Below are 5,610 nucleotides of genomic sequence, written 5' to 3'. Positions count from 1 at the left end.
ATAAATCCAGGAAGGTTTAGATTTAGGGTGGTTGTTTAAAATCCAAAAATTATCTAGTGGCTAAAAGATCAGTAGCCAGAGGGAGCAGCTTTAAAGTGGATGTTAACATATTACAATGGATTCTGGTTAATTGGGTCATTGGTTAAATAGCATGAATTATGTGTGTGTTCAAAAAGCAGAGTTTTTTTAATCACTTGATAGTTGGTGAGAAATAAGCAGTAAGACAATTCTGAACTGTTTTACTCACTGCTGTTTCAAGCATTCAGGCTTGGAGATTCCAGAAATGGCCAGGAATAAAACTAAAAATAAAAATGAGCCTCAACAATTTAGGAACTACAAAGAATTTGGAAGTATCAATAATCATCTTAAATGTTACAATGAAAATGAAACCTTGGACGATGCAATCACCAAAAACATTGCATGAAGGCAGTCCTTATCTGCACTAGGGGCCTGTGTGAATATTGTTCACTTAGAGGCAGTCAAAAGAACACGGCAGTGTACACTGGATTCTTTCCTCTGTTGAGAACTATTAAGAACAAATACACAGTTTTAAAGTATTGTAGGGTTCTAATTTGTTCTGTATTTAAATACATGAAGTGTTACTCAGTTAAACAGTACTTAGTCTTTTTTTAATAACTTTTAACTTAATTGGGCCAAAATGTACTTGCCCCAATGTGTCCTAATTAACCAGATCTACTGCTACACCGTGCCTATAAAAAGTGGTTATCCCGCTTAGAAGTTTTCATGTTTTACAACATTGAATCACAGTCAATTTAATTTGGCTTTTTTGACTGATCACAGAAAAGACTCTTTTGTCTCAAAGTGAAAACAAATTTCTACAAATTGGTCTAAATTTATTACAATTAATACACAAAATAATTCCATAATTACTCAGTCCCTTCATGTCAGTATTTAGTAGATGTCCTTTTGGCAGCAATTGCAGCCTTGTGTGTGTGTGGTTCGGTCTCTGTCAGTTTTGCACATCTGGACACTGCAATTTTCCCCATTCTTTACAAAACAGCTCATGCTGTCAGATTGCACTGGGATTGTGAGTGAACAGCCCTTTTCAACTCCAGCCACAAATTCTCATTTGGATTGAGATATGGACTCTGACATTGCCACTCCAGCACATTAACTTTATTGTTTTTAAGTCATTCCTTTGTAACTTTGGCTTTATGCTTGGGTTTATTGGTTTTTCCCTGTATTTTGCTGCATTCATTTTATCCTCCACCTTCACAAGTCTTCCAGGGCCTGCAGCAATGAAGTATCCCCACATCATGATGCAGCCACCACCATACTTCACAATAGGGATGTAGGGATGGTGCGTTTTTGATTATGTGCAGTGTTTAGTCTAATGGCCAAAAAGCTCAATGTTGGTTTCATCAGACTATCAAACCTTCTTCCAAACCCTAGCCAAGAATTCACGTGATATTTTTTCAACAGTGGCTTTCTCTTTGCCACTGTCCCATAGAACTGCAACTGGTGAAGCACCCAGGCAACAGTTGTTGTATGCACAATCTCTCCCATCTAGCCACTGAAGCTTTTAACTCCTCCAGAGTTGTTATGGTGGCTCCCACACTATTCCCCTTTTTGCACATTTCTCAGTGTTTGAGGATGGCCTGCTGTAAGCAGGTTTATAGCTGTGCCATATTCTTTCCATTTCTTAATGATTGACTTAGCTGTACTCCAAGGGATATTCAGTGACTTGGCAATTTACATGTATCCATCTCTTGACTTGTGCTTTTCAATCATCTTTTTGCATTGTTTGGAGTGTTCTTTTGTCTTCATGGTATAGTTTTTGCCAGGAAACTGACTCACCAGCAGTTGGACCTTATAGATTGAGGTGTATTTTACTACAATCAATTGAAACACCTTGACTGCACAGAGTGGACCTCCATGTAACTAATCATGTGACTTCTAAAACCAATTGACTCTACCAGTGATGATTTGATGTGTCATATTAAGGAGAGTGAATACTTATACAGTCAATTATTTTGGGTTTTATATTTGTAATTAATTTAGATCTCTTTGTAGAGATCTGTTTTCACTTAGACACGTCTTTTTCTGTTGATCAATGTCAAAAAAAAACCCCAAATTAAGTCTACTGTGATTCAATGTGTAAAACAATAAAACATGAAAACTTCCACATAGGGTGCATACTTTTTATAGACACTGTATATATTATAATCAGCTTAATGTTCTAGGATGTAGAAGTTTCAGACATGACAGAAGTGGTGCAAAAAGGGGGGAGTTGCATTACTGATTAGGAAGAACATCAGGACAGAGAGGATATCCTGGAGAAATCATCCATTGGGACTTTATGGTAAGAATTCAGGAATAAGAGAGAAGCAATCACTATGTTGCAGTCACTAGTAGGCCTTAAGTTAGCAGGATTTAGCGGAACAAATATGTAACAGACTCAGAGCAATATAAGTGGGAGGTTTTAACATTCCTAATATTGAAATCAAAGCAGTTTATTGTCATATGCACAATTACACGTGTGCACAGGTGCAATGAAAGTGTGCATTACAAGCATACAAGGAAAAAAATCAAATATAACTTACACAAATATATGAGAAAGTGTACAAATAAACAGTCCATTATAATGCACAGTGGTCATAATATTGCTATAATGAGGTGTTGATTAGGGTTGTGTAGGTGGTTTTAGAAGAAAATGGTTGAAGGGAAGCAGGTGTTCTTGAACCTGGAGGATGGAACTTCAGGGTTCTGTAACTCCTACTCAATGGTAGCCTCAAGAAGATAGCATAGCCCAGATGCTGGGAATATTTGATAGATTGACTGCAACTGCATAGTGCAATGGGCTTAGATGGAACAACAGTTCTTAAATGCATCCACGATAGTTTTTGAGACAGTATGTATGTTGAGGGTTCAGTAAGGGTTCAAAGCCTAATTTTCTAATAAGGGTGGAAGGCAAAGTTGTCAGGATGAGAACCTTAAATGCTAAAGGTTTGATCAAGGAGAAAAAGGATATAGCAACTGTTACTGAGTGACTCCCTTGAAGAATATAGAGACTGTAAGAGAACTTAAGAAATAAATTAGTATGGCAATAAAGTACTATGAATTATTGGAGGCAAGATTTAAGGAAAATCGCAATTCATTCTGTAAGCATGTTAGAAGCAAAAGGGTAGCTGGGGAAGGAGTGAGGACCAAAGGGAGCCAGAGAATGTGGGTAAGGTCCTGAATGAATACATAATACCTGCATCACCAAGAAGAAAAATGTGGAAGATACAGTATTGAGTTTGGGGAGCAGGTACGTTGATAGTCTGGAACATCTTGGTATTAATAAGGTGGGGCTGTTAGATGTCTTCAGTGCTTTAAGGTTAAATCCCCAGGGCAGAATGAAATTCATCACAGGATGCTACGCAGAGCAAGGGAGGAGATTGTTAAGGCCTTAGTAGAGATGTTTGCAATATTTTTTTAGCTTAGAATGGAGGCCATCTAACATTTTTCTTTATTTTGGAAGAGCAGCAGGGATAAGCGAGTCATAGGAGGGAGATTATTTGTGGGGAAAAAAATCCAAGGGATAGGATAGGATTTATGTGTACTTGGAAAGGTAAGAGCAAAGCAGGGGTAGACTGCATGGCTTTGTGTGAGGGAAATCCTGATGATAATTTGATATTTTTTTTCAAGGAGATTCTGCTGCAGGCTGGTTCTGCAGCTCAGCCACAGGGGGTCCAAGGTGAGCTAACTAGATTTAAAATTAGTTTAGTGATAGGAGGCGGAGCATAGGTAGTCAGCAGATTATGCAGCATCTGTGGAAGGGAATACAGTCAATGTTTCATACCAAGACCTCATCAGGACTGGAAAGGAAAGAGCAATACACAGGTTGGAGGAACAACACATCATGTTCCATTTGGGTAGCCTCCAACCTGAGCCTCCAAAACATCAATTTACTTTCACTTTGGGTTTAAGATAAGAGGAAGGATGTTTAATGGAATTTAAGGCTAAAAATGGTTGATATCAGTAAAGAGGGGAAAATGGTGGAGTCATATAGTCACTGCATTTCAGGCAGGAATTTGAATAAACATGAAGAATATGTGTGAAAATGGGATGAATGTAGTTGGGCAAAATGGTAAGTATGAACATGATAGGCTGAATGGCTTCTTTCTGTGTTCACAACTCTATAGCTGTCAGACACCCCACCTCTCCCGGAAGTTCCAGGAGTCTCCCGCATATTGATAGCAGCTCCCTGATGCCTGCAAATTATATACAATGTCCCGGAAATTGATTTTTTTGAGAGCGAGAGGGGGAGGGGGGAGAGAGAACGAGTGAAAGACATAGCGAGAGAGTGACAGAGGAAGCATCCTGATTGGTCTCTCTTTGTGCTAAGTAGACCTATCAGTTTTTTTCTGTGGGCGGGCTTTACAGTCAACCTCTCTCTCTCTCTCTCTCATTGTCCATCAGTTCAGTTTAGTGTCCTGCGGCGCCATGGTGTTCCAAAAAAAAAGAAAATATAAAATGTACTTCACTCCAGACTATACTAAAGTGTACCCCTGCCTAATAGGGGTAAAAAATAAGACAATTCAGAAGTCAGCTGTCTCACAAAACACTTGTGAATCTGATGTCTTGCAAAATTAACATATTCGTTGACACAGACTGCCATGAGGTTGAGACTTAAGGCAAAATGCTCAAATCTGCCAAGCAAGCCACATCACAGTACAGGGAAAGTTTGCAAAAGAAACAGAAAAGCTATTTGCATTAGCACTTACCTATTAGCATTGAGACTGTCAACAAAATGCTCAACAAGTGTGTGTGTATATATATATATATATATATATATATATATATGTATGTGTGTGTGTGTGTATAAATAGTTTCAATATGTGATCAAATAAATTGTGTTTTTTCATAATCAAATGTCCTGTATACATGCACCCTTGGATGGTCCACCGGGTTGGGGGGGTCGGGATGGTGGTACTACCTCCCTGAAATGAGTTTTTGCAGGGTGGGATGTCTGAGCTGTACACCAGCCAGATGTGCTAAAGCACAAACTGCATGGTTCCCAGTGACCTGCCTATGTTCACATTTGTGAACTCCCTAGGAGAGCCAAACAACACAACAGACACACGACTTGCAGATATTGCTGGAATCTGGAACAGTAACAAAAAATAATGTTAGGGTGGGGAAAGGAAATGTCGAAATTTGGGGTCGAAACCCTGCATCGGGAATTAGTTGTGAGGAAGGCCCTACAGCCACTGTATAGAGTGTCTGGGCTTAGTGTAACTGCGTCTTTTGAACACGCGGCGTACAACATTTTGGAAGAAAATGCATTGATCTGATGCCACATTAAATGTAACGAAAGACGTGTATTTCCTGTATTTTAATTTCACAAAATAACAAAACATATGACGTGTACCACATGTTGGGAGGCGGGATCAGCATGAGACGCAACGCTTTCCGATTAGTCACTTTCTGTGTCAATTGCCTAGGTCGGATTCCCCCCCCCCCCCCCCCCCGCAAACTCTCAGTCAATTGGTTGATTTGCGAGCAGGCGGCAGATGACTGGCTAGATGAATTGCCGACAAGCCGGATTGGTTCGTTTTGGAAGGACGGAGATTTGATTTTTCTACCGTTTGTCCGGAAGCAGCG

This window comes from Hemitrygon akajei, chromosome 14 (genome assembly GCF_048418815.1).
Source record: "Hemitrygon akajei chromosome 14, sHemAka1.3, whole genome shotgun sequence".
NCBI lineage: Eukaryota > Metazoa > Chordata > Chondrichthyes > Myliobatiformes > Dasyatidae > Hemitrygon > Hemitrygon akajei.
The sequence above is the reverse complement of the archived record's forward strand: the minus strand, read 5'-3'. Positions refer to the sequence as shown.